The 17,201-nt window shown below is 38.0% G+C and overlaps 1 long non-coding RNA gene and 1 pseudogene across 1 annotated transcript; both read left to right on the forward strand.

The window, feature by feature from the left end:
• Positions 1–17,201, forward strand: part of LOC145461465 (uncharacterized) — a 107,493-nt pseudogene that overhangs the window by 78,152 nt on the left and 12,140 nt on the right.
• On the forward strand, positions 9,195–12,867 carry LOC145461980 (uncharacterized). The gene is made up of 3 exons (XR_014041079.1): positions 9,195–11,889; positions 12,336–12,412; positions 12,609–12,867. It is a non-coding gene; the product is annotated as an uncharacterized LOC145461980 (long non-coding RNA).

Here is a 17,201-nt window from a genome sequence, read left to right on the forward strand (position 1 = left end):
TCTGGGTATTTCTTTTAATATCACTGCGACAATAACTTTTTAGAAAATTTCAAAGATATGATTGTATTCTATAACTATTAAGCTTTCAGAAAATGTATAGTTTGATGGGGTTTTCTTTCAAAACGCCAGCGTAAGATCGCGATTTCCAAACACTGTCAATCCACCTACCATGATACCTTAAATGGCGGCCATGTTAGAGTGACATGGCCGATGTTTGACATCATTCTCTTTTTCTCCCGTTGAAGAGATAAGATTCTACCATCGTGAAAGGTTTATATTGTGATATCCACAAAAAAACTACCAAGCTCGGACATAAAAAGTCATCAGACCGAAAACGTTACACTTCGCATCAAGATGGCGGCCATATTAGACTTACACGGCTGTTGTTTGACATCATTCTCTTTTTAACCTCTAAAAGAGATGGGATTCTAATATCGAGAGAAAGTTCGAGGCGAGAGTAGACTGTCTTGATGTAAAGACAAAAACTAGCAAGGTACTAGGAAAACCGTTATTAGACCTGAGATGCTTGACTTCGTTTTAAAATAGCCACCATATAACAGTGACATGGCCGATGTTTGACATCATTCTCTTTTTCACCCGTTGCGATGTCAGTGTATAGGTACAAATTTAATCGTGGAAAAGACTATAGGGTGAGAATATCTGAGCCAGAAATGGTTTTCAAGTTTAAAGATCCTTGAGAGCCAGAAGTCCCTGATGAGCCGCTAAAATAGTGAGATTTGAAAGACCATGAAACCATTTGAAGGTTAACATTGACCTGCCTTTTTTTGACGGTTTACGGCAAAAATTGCCCTTTTTGGCGGTTTACGGTTGAATTTTAGGCTGTTTGGCGGCTGACGGTTAAACCCATTGAGACCCTCTATGATATATTTAGATGTACCATTTTGTTTGCCCCCTATCTTGCAGGTTCTCGCACGGGAACTCCCTCGGGAGTGGGGGACTCCCATGAAAGGACGGGAATTGCTCGTCGTACCTATTAGAGGTTAAAAAGCCGGTTTTTGTACCTCGGTTGTTCAGCCTCAAAAGGTCCACAGCGGGAGCTTTTTCGGTTCCTTTTAGGGTATTGAGCCGAAAAAAATATGACAGGAGATAATGTAGCCTGCGTAGCTTGTTTCGCGGCTTGTTATCTCGGCTTCGCAGCTTTCTTAGCGCGCTCAAATTGCTTAAAAACCGCCAAGCTGCGCAGGCTAGAGATGATGTGTTGTTTAAGAATATGGGTACCTTTTAGGGGTGAAAAAAATTTCAAGCCACGCACCGGGGTAAACTAGTTCATTGTTATTGTCTATATCATGCCACGCATTAGATTATAACACTAAATATTAGCGGAGCCCCATACGTGACAGGAAAGAAAAAGAAACCCATGAGTTGATTTTCTCATGGTTATAATGGCTAGCCGTATTGCCCGTGGGCTCGTACGTACGACGGCGACAGCGACGGCGACGACGGAGTCGCGCAACATGGAAGCCATACTCCAAATAATACGTTGACAGAGACATGCAGCCTTGGTTTACCGTGTACTTGTTTGATATTGGACATCCATTTTATGATCAGCTTTTCACGCTTTCACTTTTCACGCTTTTCACTTTTCACGCTTCTCTTCTACTTTTCAGAAGAAAAGGTACTGTTATTGACGCGCATTCATTTTGGTTTCATTTTGATCGACACACCAAAACCAGAGAGTATATCATGATGTGTAAATCAATATTTTAAAAGCTTTGCCCATAGTACTAGACTGAAATCACTAACAGTCGATCTACTTTTTGAACTCAAAGATAGAACCTGGGAGAATTTGTAACCGTAATCACTAACTACTTTTAACTCTGATGCCATGTAGTTAAAAACAAATGAAAACTAGTTGTAGTTAACGACGCTGGTGTTACTAAAACCAATAGCTGGGCGCGCGATAGGGAAGCCGTGTCTCATCTATGAAAATCTCTACTCAGAGCTACACTGTGTTAAAACACTTTACATGCCGCAGTCAGAAATTCGTAGGTAACAATTTCTACAAAGATTATGATTAAGTCAAAACCAGTTGTAGTTAACGACGCTATTATGACTAAAACCAAAAGATAGCCACGCGATTGCGAAGCCGTTTTAAAACCTCTTGCTCATGTGTCTCACCAGGGCTTCCAAGGTAGATGTTCAGTCAATTAGTAGGTCTGACTTGCTGTTTTTTTATCCCGCATCCAGCATCCCACCTCTCAATATCAAATTTATCTCGCATTTCCTAGTTGAAATGAGCACATTCTGCACAGCCTAAGATCTTTTTATCCCGTATCCCGTATTCTCGCATACCGCCAAGCTTATGTTTTGACACCCCAGAATCTTCAAAATACATCTTCCATGCTTGACGCATTATGATAATCGGTGTCTCCTTAAAATATCTAAAACCCCTCAAGCGGTTTTCGTAGTTTCACTTTTCAAAGCAAATAATTTCCGAAATTCAGATGATTTTAAAGTTATGAAAAATTGCAAGCTCCATAGTTTGCTTTTACATCGCAAAGTTTTTGGCTCTGTCAGATCTTGTGTACGTTAGCATGGGAAAACGTGAATTTGAAATCGACCAAATCGCACAAAGTTGCGATGGACTAGCATCCCATCCAGGGGGGAGTAGAAATACTCCTAGTCGCTTCATGCTACAGAAACCGGGATAAGCTCCGGCTGATGGGCCACTTGGCTCGCATGCAGACTCATAAAGTGAAAACTAACGAAAAGTCAATCCACGGCCTTCCACATTTTAAGACAGAACGATGGCAAAAGTAGCTTTCTTTAGTTGTCTTATTTCTCTTCAGAGTAATTCAGTCTGTCTATGACAGGAAGGATTGGAATGTAAATTCTATTATCTCAGCCGACAGTGAATTTCATAGTAGACTGGAGTGGCTTTTAATATTAACCCAAGACACTTCGAAAGAGCTAACAAAGATGCCAAGATTTATGTTGGAAGGTCCAGGACTGTGATTAATCTTTCGTTTTGCGATCATACACAGTGCGTTAATTGCATAACCGAAACTGTTGGTTAATCTTTGAGAAACATAAAACACAATACGTTAACAGCTATTGTGTTTTATGCATGGTTAAGCCAGAGAACGAAAAACAGACAAAGAACTTTGTCTTGCTTGATAACTGACCTTACTGATTACAAGCTATGGTCACCCAAATATGCTTTGAAAGCTATTGGACTTCAAGCCGTCAGTATTTAATAGAGACTGGAAATAGAAAAAAATGTAGTTTACTTCCCAATGTTTTTATTTGATTGTCTTTTGAAACATATATTACTTTCAATTTGTTTTGACTTAATATTGCACCTCGAGCTCCTATTGTCTCACTTTTAGTTTCATTTTCGTCAGAACACGGCAAGTTTTAAACTGTCACCTGTTTTTGACTGATAGCGTTGGGTGCACATATAACAAGTATAGCCGATGCTAAATACTTTAAATTTACACCGGGAAAAGGTTTGCATGAATCACGTGACTTATTTTCTTTTTGTTGTAAAAGCTATTATTGAGTCACGCGAATAATTGTTTGGAAGCATCTTTTGCGCAGTAGTAATTCAGTTTCATCAGAAGACCGAGAAACTGAACACAATAAGTTAATAAACTGTAAGCTGTCTGTGCACGATCGATAACGTCGGGTGCACATATAACAAGTATAGCCGATTTTTTAATGCTTTAAATTTACACTGGGAGAGGTTTGCATGAATCGCGTGACTGATTTTCTTCTTTTTGTAAGAGTCATGCGAAAAATTAAGTCACGCGAATAATTGTTTGCGCAGTAGTAATTCGCTTAACTTTTCCTTCTCTTCTGCTTTTCAGAGGAAACGGTCCTGTTATTGACGCGTATTCAATTTGGTCTCATTCTGGTCGACTCACCAAAACCAGTGAGTATAAATCAATATTCTAAGTGCTTTATTCATAGTAGACTGAAATCATTAACTCAATAAACTTTTTGAACGCAAAGAAAGAACCCCGGGAGAATTTGTAACGGTAACGTACGCCTACCACAAACATGTATTTATGGACTGATTTGAGTCAGTGGCAGTTAATATATGACTCTGGTGTGACCGAAACGCGATTGGCAAGCTGTTTTGAAAACCCCTGCTCTTTAACTCATCAGTGCGTACAAACATTACCGAAAGCTAAATTAATTTCTCTAGTCCCTGAGTAACCGTGGTTTGCTTTTTTTTCATCCCGCACGCCGCCCCTCAGTATCAAATCTATCCCGCATTTCTTGGTTGAAATAAGCGCATGCTGCTCCCGCCAAGCCGTGTTTTAATCCTGTATCCCGCATTCAATATCGCACTATAACTAAACTTTCAGCTTATCTCGCATTCCCTCAAGCTTACTTTTTGACACTCCATAAATTTCGAAACATCCATGCATGACGTATTATGATAATCAGTATTTCGTCGAAAGGTTGAGAACGGCCCCTGAAGCGATTTTCGTAGTTTCACTTTCCAAAGCAAGTTCCGCCGTGGTAAGTACAGCTCAAGCTAATAACTTTGCATCGTCTGGTTTTTATCTTCACGAGGTAGAATAATATAGGGCTTGATTATGATGGCCAGGATATTCAGACCATCATTAAGTGACGGTTAATTGCAAGCTCAGTCCACCGTTTGCTAGATAACAACAAAGTTTTTGGCTCTGCCGGTTCTGATGTCTGTTACCACGGGAAAACAAGAGTTTAAAATCGACTAAATCGTACAAAGTAAGTTATAAAGTAAAAACTTTGGAAACGTCAACTATAACGGCCTTCCAAATTTTATAACCGAACGATGAAGACAGTAGCTTTCATTGGTTGCCTTATTTCTTTTTAGAGCAAGTCAGTCTGTCTATGACAGGAACCAGAGTGGAATGTAAAGTTTATTAATTAGCCAACACAGAGTTTAATAGTAATCAGGAATGGTTTTTAAGCCCAAGAAGCTTCAAAAGAGCAAACAAATATGCTAAGATTTATGTTGGAAGGTCCAGGACTGTGGGCAATCTTTCGTTTTACGATCATACACAGTGCGTTAATTACATAAGCATATCATTTCCGTTGGTTAATCTACATGAATAATTGTTTGGAAGCATCGTTTGCGCAGTAATAATCTCTTAACTTTTCGTTCTCTTCTACTTTTCAGAGGAAAAGGTCCTGTCATTGACGCGTATTCACTTTGGTTTCATTCTGGTCGACTGACCAAAAACCAGTGAGTATATATCAATATTGTAATAGCTTTGTTATTTTCATTAAGTGAACTGTTCACAGTCGATCTACTATTTGTTTCATCGAGAAATGTAAATTATATTAATCAGCCGACACAGAGTTTAATAAAAAACTGGAGTGGTTACTGAGCCCTAGAGGTTTTAAAAGTGCAAACAAAGATGCTAAGATTTGTATGGAAAGGTCCAGGATTGTGAAAAATCAGTGTATTAATTAAATAACCGAAATGTTTCTGGTGGTTAACTTATAAGACAGAACTGAGTTAACACCTATTGTGTCTTATGCATGGGTAAGCCAAAGAGCGAACAACAACATACAACAATTGAAAGAACTTTGTCTAGCTAGAAATCCATTGTACTTAATATTAGCTATGTTAAAAAAAAACCAATATGCTCTGAAAGCTATTGGTCTTAACCATCAGTATTCAACAAAGTATGTGGATGGAAAAATGTAAATTACTTTCGAATGTTGTTATTGGATTGTTTTGCTCAGCGTTTGAAACTTATTTTAGTTTTAATTTGTTTTGACTTCTTATTGGACGTCCTCTTGTCTTGCAGGGAAACTCCCTCAGTGTTGTTTCAGTTTCTATCACTTTGTGTTCCGTTTTTAGGAGAAGACTGACAAACTGAACACAGCAAGTTTATAAACTGTAAGCTATTTGTGACTAGTAGCGTACACATACACAAGATCTAGAGTTTCCACTGGAAGAGACATCACGAATCGCGTGACTGATTTTCTTCCTGCTGTGAGGGCCAAACGTGAGTCACGCGAAAAATTAAGTCACACAAATGATTGTTTGGAATCACTGTTTTTTAGTAGTAACAATTTGCTCAACTTTCCGTCCTTCCTTACTTTTCAGGGGAAAAGGTCCTGTTATTGACGCGTATTGGTTTTGGTTTCACTCTGGTGACTCACCAAAGCTAGTGAGTATAAATGATGATTTTAGCTTAGTTATAACATATTCATAGGAGACTGAAATAGTTATGTAAACTGTTCACAGTCAATTTCATTTTTCAATGCAAAGTCTGAACCTGAGAGAATTAGTGACCGCAGCGTCGAAGCTAATCACTAACTACTTTTAACTCTGAGCGATGTATTTAAAGACTAATCAAATCCAGTTATAAGTAGCGACGTTCGTGTGACCGAAACACGATTGGCAATCTGTTTAAAAAAAAAAATCTTCCTTTTTAACTCATTGGTGTTTCGGAGCACTCACAAAAGGTAAATTGATTCCTCCAGTCACTTTGTAACCGTAATTTTTTTTCATCCCGCATCCCGTCCATCAATTTCAAATTTATCCCGCATTTCCTGGTTGAACTCAACACATGCTGCTCTCATCCCGAGTCCCGCTTTCCACATCCCGCCTGGATTTTCATCTTATCTCACATCCTGTCAAGCTTACGTTTTGACACTCCAGAAACTTCAAAATACATCTTCCATGCTTGGCGTATTATGATAATCAGTGTTTTCTCGAAATTTCTAGAACGCCTAGAGCGGTTTTCGTAGTTTCACTTTCCAAAGTAAGTTTCGACGTGGTAAGTACAGTTCTAGCTAACTTTGCATCGTCTAGTTTCTATCTTAACCGGTTGGAATACTATTATAGGCTTTATTATGATAGCCACGAAATTCAAGCTATCATAAAGTGATGATCAATTGCAAAGTCCACTGTTTGCTACTAAACAAAAACGTTTGTGGCTCTGTCAGTTCTGATGTCTGTTGCCACCGAAAAAATGAGTTGGAAATCAATCAAATCGTACAAAGTACATTATAAAGTAATTACTGACGAAAAGTTAATTCAAGGCCTTCCATATTTTACAAAAAAACGATGGCAAAAGTAGCTTTCATTAGTTGTCTTATTTCTCTTCAGAGCAAGTCAGTCTGTCTATGACAGGAACCGGCGTGGAATGTAAATTCTATTAATCAGCCCACACGGAGTTAAATTAATAGTAAACTGGAGTGGTTTCTAAGCCTGAAAAACTTCAAAAGAGCAAACAATGATGCCAAGATTTGTGTCGAAAGGTCCAGGACAGTGAACAATCCTTCAATAGTGTATTAATTAGATAACCGAAACGTTTCTGTTGGTTGATCTATAAGACAAAACTGACTTAACACCTATTGTGTTTTATCCATGGTTAAGACAAAGAACGAACAACATACGAGAAAGAACTTAGTCTCAGTACCTTGATAAATATTTCACTGAGTATTAGCTGTGGTCAAAAACCCAATCTACTTTGAAAGCTATAACGAAAAATGGGGACTAAAAAGATATAATTTGCTTTCAATTTTTTTTTTATTTGATTATTTTGCAGAACGTTTGAAACATATTTAAATTTCAAATAGTTTTAACTTTCTATTGGACCTCCTATTGTCCTGCAGGGAAACCCCCAGTGTTGTTTCAGTTTCGATCAATTTTGGTTTCATTTTCGTCAGAAGACTGAGAAACTAGGCACGGTAAGTTTATAAACTGTAAACTGTCTGTACATGACTGAAAGCGTTGTCTGCGCATTTAACAAGCATAGCCGATTTCTTAATACTTTAAATTTACACTGGGAGAGGTTTGCATGAATTGCGTGACTGTTATTCTTCTTGTTGTAAGAGTTGTTATTGAGTCACGCGAAAAATAAAGTCACGCGAATAATTGTTTGGAAGCATCGTTTGCCCAGCAATAATTGGCTTAACTTTTCCTTCTCTTCTACTTTTCAGACGAAAAGGTCCTGTTATTGACGCGTATTCATTTTGGTTTCATTGTGGTCGACCCACCAAAACCAGTGAGTATAAATCAATATTTTTTATAGCTTTGTTATTCATAGTAGACTGAAATCATTAAGTAAACTGTTCACAGTTGCTCTACTTTTTGAACAAAAAGAAAAAACTGGCAGATTTTGTAGCCGTGATGTCGACTGTAATCACCAATTACTTTCAACTCTGACGTCATGTAGTTAAAGACTGATTTGAATCGGTGTTAATATATGATGCGATTGGCATGTTTTATAAACCCCTACTCTTTAACTCATTAGTGTTTCCAAACATTCCCGAAAGATAAATTAATTTCCTTAGTCACTGTGTAACGTGAATTTCTGTTTTTCATCTCACATCCCGTCCCCTAATATCAAATTTATCCCGCATTCCCTGGTTAAAATGAACACATGCTGCTCAAGCCAAGATATGTTATCCTGAATGTCGCACCCCCCATTCCGCATTGCACATCCCGCCTTGATTTTCACTTTATCTCGCTTCCCACCAAGCTTATGTTATGATACTCCAAAAACTTCGAATAAAGCTTCCATGCCTGACGTAGTATGATAATCAGTGTTTTCTCGAAATATTTAGAACCCCTCAATCGGGTTTTCGCAGTTTCACTTTCAAAGCAAGTTCTGCCGGCCGTGTTAAGTACAACTCTAATTAACTTTGCATCCTCTGGCTTCTAACGATCAGTTAGAATAATATATAGCTGGATTCTGATAGCCAGGGCATTCGTAAAATCACAAAGTGATGATTAATTACAAGCTCCATCGTTTGCTGTTACATAGCAAAGATTTTGGCTCTGTCAGTTCTGACGTCTGTTACCATGAGAAAACGAGAGTTTCAAATCAACCAAATCGCGCAAAGTGCATTATAAAGCGAAAACTGAGGAAAACTTAATTCACGGTCTTCCATATTTTACAACATAACGATGGCAAAAGTAGCTTTCATTAGTTGCTTTATTTCTCTTTAGAGCAAGTCAGTCTGTCTATGATTGGAAGGCTTGGAATGTAAATTGTATTTATCAGCCAACAAATAATTAAATAGTAGACTGGAGCGGTTCTTTAGCCCGAGAAACTTCAAAATAGCAAACACAGATGCCAAGATTTTTGTTGAAAGGTCCAAGATCGCTTTGCGATCATGCACTATGCATTAGTTACATAACCGAAACGTTTATGTTGGTTAATCTATAAATGAGAACTGAGTTAACACCTACTGTGTTTTATGCACGGTTAAGCCAAAGAGCGAACAACAATATGCAACAAAGAACTTTGTCTAGCTTGATAACCATTTCACTGATCATTAGCTATGCTCAAAAACCCAATATATTTTGAAATCAATTGGACTTTACCGTCAGTGTTTAACAAAGAATGGGAATGAAAAAAATGTAACCTACTTTCGAATGATTTTATTTGATTGTTTTGCACAATGTATGAAACTTATTTCAATTTTGATTTGTTTTGAATTCCTATTGGACCTCCTATTGTCTCGCAAGGAAACTCCCTAAGTGTTGTTTCAGTTTTTATCACTCTGGGTTCCACTTCATGAGAAGACTGACAAACTGAACACGGTAAGTTTATAAACTGTATTAAGCTATTTGTGACTAATAGCGTGCATGTACACAAGATGTAGAGTTAACACTGGAAGAGACTTCTTGAATCGCGTGACTGATTTTCTTCCTGCTGTAAGCGCCAATAGTGAGTCACGCGAATTATTAAGTAACACGAATGATTACTTGGAAGCACCGTTCTGTGCAGTAATAATTCGCTTAACTTATTCCCTTTTGCTTATTTTCAGAGGAAAAGGTCTTGTTACTGACGCGTGTTAGTTTTGGTTTCACTCTGTTGACTCACCAAAACTAGTGAGTATAAAACGAGTTTAGCTTTGTTATTCATTGTAGGCTTAAATCATCAAGTAAACTGTTCTCATTCGATCTACTTTTTCAACACAAAGAAAGAGCTCAGACCATCATTTTGATCCTGCTTTGGAAACTTTATGTTCACAATCAGAACCAGTTTCTAATCATATTTACTGTATGACGCTGTTGTGACTATAGATGAAGCGCGATTGAGAAGTTCAAAACGCGTCCTTCGTGTCTCATCGGAGATTCCAATTAAGGTATATTGATGAATTCAGTCACTGAGCAGGCGTGATTTGCTGGTATTCATCATGCATCCCGTCCCTCAATAGGGATCTTACGCAAAACACGACGGCAACGGCAACGAGAACGTCACCCAATAAAAGTTTTAATGAGCAAAACAATGGCTGCTCACGTGCGTTATAATTCTTGGTACATTTCTTTGCCGTCCCCTGCAAATCTACGACGTGATCATGAAATGACCAAATTCTGCTTTGTCTGGAGAACGCGAACCACAACGGCTAATTTTTCGTATTTCTATTTGGAACTGAACACGTTTGTAGCATATTCAGTAGGGGCAAGTTTTAATACCGACAGACACACTGGATAGATCTAATTAAATAAATGAGAAAATTAATGCCAAAGTAAAATAGAAACACATTTTTTTTACCAGGCGTCGTCCTCGCCGTAGCCGTCGTGTATGCGTAAGGTCCCTAATATCAAATTCATCCCTCATTTTCTGGTTGAAATAAGCACATCATGTCTTCTCAGGCCAGGCCAGTATATTTTATCCTGAATCCCGCATTCCGCATCCCGCCTGGATTTTAAACTGACTTATCTCGCCTCCCAACATGTGTTGACATTTCACATCGAAATGAACCTTCCATGCATGACGTGTTGCGATACTCAGTATTTTCTCGAAATATTTAGAACCCTCAAGCGGTTTTCGTAGTTTCACTTTCCAAAGCAAGTTCCGCCGTGGTAAGTACAGCTCTAGCTAACTTTGCATCGTCTGGTTTCTATCTTAACCAGTTAGAATAATATATAGCTCGATTAAAACAGCCATGACTTTCAGACCATCATAAAATGATGATCAATTCCAAGTTCCATCGTTTGCTAGTAAACAACAAAGCTTTTGGCTCTGTTATTTCTAATGTCTGTTACCATGGGAAAACGACAGTTTCAAATCGATCAAATCGTAGTGCTTTTGTACTTTATGGAGTGAAAACTGACGAAAAGTTGATTCACGGTCTTCCATATTTTCCAACAGAATGATGGCAAAAGTAGCTTTCATTAGTTGCCTTGTTTCTCTTCAGAGCAAGTCAGTCTGTCTATGACAGGAACCAGCGTGGAATGTAAATTATATTAATCAGCGGACACAGAGTTTAATAGTAAACAGGAATGGTTTTTAAGCCCAAGAAGCTTCAAAAGAGCAAACAAAGATGCCAAGATTTATACTGAAAGGTCCAGGATTGTCAACAATCTTTCGTTTTTCGATCATGCACAGTGCGTTAATTACATAAGCATAACATTTCTGTTGGTTAATCAATAAGACAGAACTGAGTTAACATCGGCCTATTGTGTTTTATGCATGGTTAAGCCGAAGAGCGAACAACATACAACAAACAACATTGTCTAGCTTGATAACCAGGTCACTGATTATTAAAAACCCAGTATACTTTGAAAGCTATTAGACTTTACTGTCTCTATTTAACAAAGAATGCAGATAGGACAAAAATGTAAATGTATTTCTTCAGTCACTAAGTAACCGTGAATTGCTGTTTTTCACCCCACATCCTGTCCCTCAATATCAAATTTATCCCACATTTCCTGGTTGAAATGAGAACATGCTTCTCAGGCCGAGATATTTTCATCCCGAATCCCACATCCCGCATCCTGCCTGGATTTTCAGCTTTTCCCGCATCCCGCCAAGGTTATGTTTTCAAACTCCAGAAACTTTAAAAATACATCCTCCATGCATGACGTATTATGATGATCCGTGTCTCCTTGAAATGTCTAGAACCCCTCAAGCGATTTTCGTAGTGTCACTTTCCAAAGCAAGTTCCGCCTTGGTAAGTACAGCTCTAGTTAACTTTGTATCGTCTGGTTTTTGTCTTAACCAGTTAGATTAATGTATAGCTCGATTATGATGGCCACGACATTCAGACAGTCATAAAGTGATGATTAATTGCAAGCTGCATCGTTTGCCTTTACATACCAAAGCATCGTTAATCTATAAGACAGAACTGAGTTTAAAACCTATTGTGTTTTATGCACAGTTGAGCCAAAGAGCGAACAACAAAGAACTTTGTCTAGCTTGATAACCATTTCGCTGATTATTAGCCATGGTCAAAGACCCAGTATGCTCTAAAAGCTATTCGACTTTACCGTCGGTGTTTAGCAAGGAATGGGAATAGAAAAAATGTAACTTGCTTTCGAATGTTTCATTTGATTGTTTTGCCGAACGTTTGAAACTTATTTCAATTTTAATTTGTTTTGGCCTCCTATTGTCTTGCAGGGAAACTCCCTCAGTGCTGTTTCAGTTTCTATTACTTTAGGTTCCACTTTTATCAGAAGACTGACAAACTGAACACGGTAAGTTTATAAACTGTAAGCTATTTGTGACTAGTAGCGTGCACATACCCAAGATCTAGAGTTTACACTGGAAGAGACTAATAGTGAATAGCCAATAGTGAGTCACGCGAATTATTAAGTAGCACGAATGACTGCGTGGGAGCACGTTTTGTGTAGTAATAATTCGCTAAAATATCTTCCTTTTGCTTATTTTCAGAGGAGCAGGTCCTGTTACTGACGTGTTAGTTTTGGTTTCACTCTGTTGACTCACGAAAACTAGTGGGTAAGGTAGTAGTAATCAAAGATTATAAATGCGTTCCACGCCGTCACTAATAAATATACTTTAAATGATTTCACTTGCTGACTTTCAACCTCTGGCTATTACTAAAATCAACATTTTTCATCAGCAATCGAGTTTTTACAGACAGATATATTTTTATTTTGAGGTCCGCCGTATAAAATACAATTTGTTGATACGTGGCGTGACGGCGCCTGTTTCCGTAGACTCACAAAAATATTTACATAAGCCTTCTAATTTCGCGCTAAAGATTTTCACATTAACTAGTAATTGGTTTCAGCGTCAAAGCTAATTTGTAAAAGTGTTTTTTTAACGTACATTATTTTAAGCTTGAAGAACAAATGTAAGCAAACATTTGCAATCGCGAACTGGTTTATCGTAAACATTCGAAGGAGCGATTATCGCGTCTAAGAAAAAAATAGCTCCGCACTGCGTACTTGTGTGTGCGTAACGTCCTTTTTTCTTTTTTTTTTTTTGAATTTTACGGGTTGAGGAAATTAAACTGGGATGCTTATTGGAAACGAGCGTCTTTATCGGAATAGGGTGCTGCTCCCTTTCTTTCTCGGGTTTTTTTTTTTTTTTGCATCCCGATCCCGACCACGTCCCCGTTTACGCCCGCAACATAGGCTATATTTGTTGGTATGTTTAGATAATAGCTAGTCTACTTACGTTAGTCCGTTAGCGCCACTATTACGCCACGTTGTATCGTTTCGTGCATGCTCTAATTACCAGAAAATGACTATCGAATCAATGACATCAAAAATTGTAGGGTCTAGATTTTGCTTCACATCAGTCGTTTGCCCTATATACACTTTGCAGCACATCATTTGTGTCGACCAAAGCATCACCTCATAATTCCTCATTTTTTATTGGGTAACGACATGTTTCAATTTTGGCATGAAAATTAACGTCTTGGCTCCACGTAGGGGCCAAACCACCCCCCTAATGTTTCATGAAGGCTATATTTGCTTCTTTTATATATTTCTGAACCAAGTTTGGCAGATGAGCCTTCTTTGTTCTCCAGTTTATTTTTATTTGGAAGTTGTGACAAAATGTCAGATTATGACGTCATAATTGATGACGTCACCAAAACGTGCTATAATTTTTTGTAAACTCTCATAAAAAGATTATGTCATTGGAAAGGCCTTGACTAGAGGAGTAAAATGCCGGAAACCGTTTTTTGTTATGATGATTATTTTTCGAGATATGGTAAGTTAAAAATTTTGTTGTTGTCCCCCCCCCGAAATTTGCTACATACTGTCCTTCTTAAGTCAGTCTCTCTGGTTTATTTTTCTCAGTTTTAGTCTAGGAAGGCTAATAATCTAGAAAAATAGAAAGTTTGATGTTGTAAAAAATCGTATGGTTTTAGAAATTTGATTTTGGGCTTTGTTAGGATGGTATTAACAGTAAAAAAACGGATGACGTCACAGGTTATGCCGTAACGAAACTAATTTTAACGCAATAACACTAGAGGGATAATTTTTTATTCCGATTTTCTTCTTTATTTTTGCTTTAGTCATCTGGCACATCACATGTGCAACATAGCTGCATTTGCTGGAACAAAATTACGGCTCCAATTTGGGGATTTTTCTCAAGGGGGGATCCCATATTTTACAGAGCTATTTTTCATATTTAAAAATGCCATATTTCATTTAATTTTTGCGATATGGACAAAATTTTTTCAGGTTTCAACTCCCCTTGACGTGTTCTTTCGAACACATTGTAAAAAATTTGCATATTAAAAACTTCAAAAATGGCAGAAAACATGACGTCATCACTGTGACGTCACAACTTTGACATTAACTGACATTTTTCACGTAAATATAATTGGCAATAGGTGTCCTGCTCATCTGCCAAGTTTGGTGTAGAAAGAGTCAATACTCTTTAAGTAATGCGAAATAATGTGAAATACCCAAGAACTGACGAAACATTTGGGGGGTGGTTTGGCTCCTACGTGTCAGAGAATTGTCGCAAATTCTCCACAATACGACATCGTTGTCCGTAATTGAGGCCACGCACATCATATTTCATAACTGATCCTTAAAATGTGATAAGACTTCCTGTGTATTCACGAAATGGTTATGAAAGCCGATTCTTGACCGGTATTGTTCGTATACTAACTTTTGGTCTTGAAAAAGCAACAACAGGGTGTCTGTTAACCCTATTCAAGTGTATTTCTAACAATTCAAGTACAATGCAAGTGCAATGCAGTCGTTTTTGGTTTCTGACAATCCCTGACAATATGCTTAACTTTGAAATGCTTCCTACATCAATCAGTTCAAGCCCATATAAATGTTGGCTAGCGAAATTACAATGACTCCCTTCGCTCTATTGGGCAACCCGCGCCGAACATTCAGGCCGATAAATTTTAGCTCGCGAAAGCGTACCAGCCCCTGTGCAACCTGCACTAACCACATCAAACTACAGCCAATGAAACACAGCTGTTCCCACGGAAAACATCCTAAAGCCACGACCATTTAAAGTCGTGTTCATGAACATACAAAATAAACTATAAACCACGAGGTAGTCTTTAGATGCTCAGACTTGCTCACACCACAACGAAAACCTTGAGGTGTGTGATAGTCTTTGCGCATATGAGGTGTGACGTCATTCAAAATGGCGCAGAAAATGCAGACGTTCGAAGAAAAAATGTCTAAATAGGTCACCTTGAAACCACACTATACACAAGATTATGAACTGCGTCCTCCAAACGCAAAAAAAGTTCAGCTTTGTCATTCATTGTCCCTCGATATCAAATTTATCTCGAATTTCCTGGTTGAAATGAGCACCTGCTGCTCAGGCCACATCCCGCCTGCTTATTTTCAGCTTTTCTCGCCTCCCGCAAAGCTTATGTTTTGACACTCTAAAACCTTCGACATACATCCGTCCATGCATGATGTAGTATGATAATCAGTGTTTCGTAGAAATATCTAGAACTCCCTCAAGCGGTTTTCGTAGTTTCACTTTAAAAAGCTAAGTTTCGCCGTGGTTAGTACAGCTCTTCAGTGCTAACTTTGCATCGTCTGGTTTCTATCTTAACCAGTTAGAATAATATATAGCTCGATTACAATAGCGACCATATTCCGACAATCACAAAGAGGGGAGTAACTGCAGGCTCTACCGCTTTCTAGTAGATAACAAAGTTTTTGGCTCTGTCAGATCTGATGTCTGTTACCATCGGAAAACGAAAGTATGAATTCGCCCAAATCGCACAAAGTATATTATAAAGTGCAAACTGACGATAAGTTAATTCACGGTCTTCCATATTTTACAACAGATCGATGGCAAAAGCAGCTTTCACGAGAGATTCATGCGATTTATGCTGGATGGTCTAGGACTGTGAAAAATCTTTCGCTTTGCGATCATGAACAGTTCATTTAAAATTACTTAAGCGAAACAGTTAAGTTGGTTAACCAATAAGTCAGAACTGAGTTAACACCTATAGTGTTTTATGCACGGTTAAACCAAAGAGCGAAGAACAACAGACAACAAAGAAATTTGTCTTGCTTGATAACCATTACACTGATTATTAGATATAGTCAAACACTCAATGTACTTTGAAAGCTATTAGACTTAACGGTCAGTATTTGACAAAGAGTGCAGATAGGAAAGACAAAATGTAACATATTTTCGAATGTTTTTATTTAATTGTTTTGCTCAACGTTTAAAATATATTTCAATTTTATATTGTTTTGACTTCCTATTGGACCTCTCATTGTCTTGCAGGAAAACCCCCCAGTGTTGTTTCAGTTTCTATCACCGTTGTTTCACTTTCATCACAAGACCGAGAAACTGAACACGGTAAGTTTATAAAATGTAAGCTGTCTGTGCATGACTGATAGCGTTGAGTGCGCATATAATAAGTACAGCTGATTTTTAGTACTTTAAATTTACACTAGGAGAGGTTTGCATGAATCGCGTGGCTGCTTTTCTTTTTCTTGTAAGAGTTATTAGTGAGTAACGCGAACATTACGTCACGCGAATAATTGTTTGGAAGCATCGTTTGCGCAGTAATAATTTGCTAAACTTTTCCCCCTCTTCTACGTTTCAGAGAAAAAGGTCCTGTTATTGACGCCTAGTCATTTTGGTTTCATTGTGGTCGACTCACCAAAACCAGTGAGTATAAATCACTATTTTGATAGCCTTGTTATCCATAGTAGACGGAAATCATTAAGTAAACTGTTTGCAGTCGATCTAATTTTTGAATGCAAAGAAAGAACCTGGGAGAATTTGTTGCCGTAGCATCGACCGTAATCAGGAATCACTTTTAACTTTAACGTCATGTTATTAAAGACTAATTTGAACCAGTTATAGTTAATGACGCTGGTGTGACCGAAACGCGATTGGAAAACTGTCTTACAAACTAATTAGTGTTTCCAAACACTGCCGAAAGGTAAATTTACTTCTCCAGGCATTGAGTGACTGAGATTTGCTGTTTTTTATCCCACATCCCGCCCCTCAATATCAAATTCATCCCGCATTTCCTGGTTGAAATGAGCACATGCTGCTCAG

This window comes from Orbicella franksi, chromosome 1 (genome assembly GCF_964199315.1).
Source record: "Orbicella franksi chromosome 1, jaOrbFran1.1, whole genome shotgun sequence".
Taxonomy (NCBI): domain Eukaryota; kingdom Metazoa; phylum Cnidaria; class Anthozoa; order Scleractinia; family Merulinidae; genus Orbicella; species Orbicella franksi.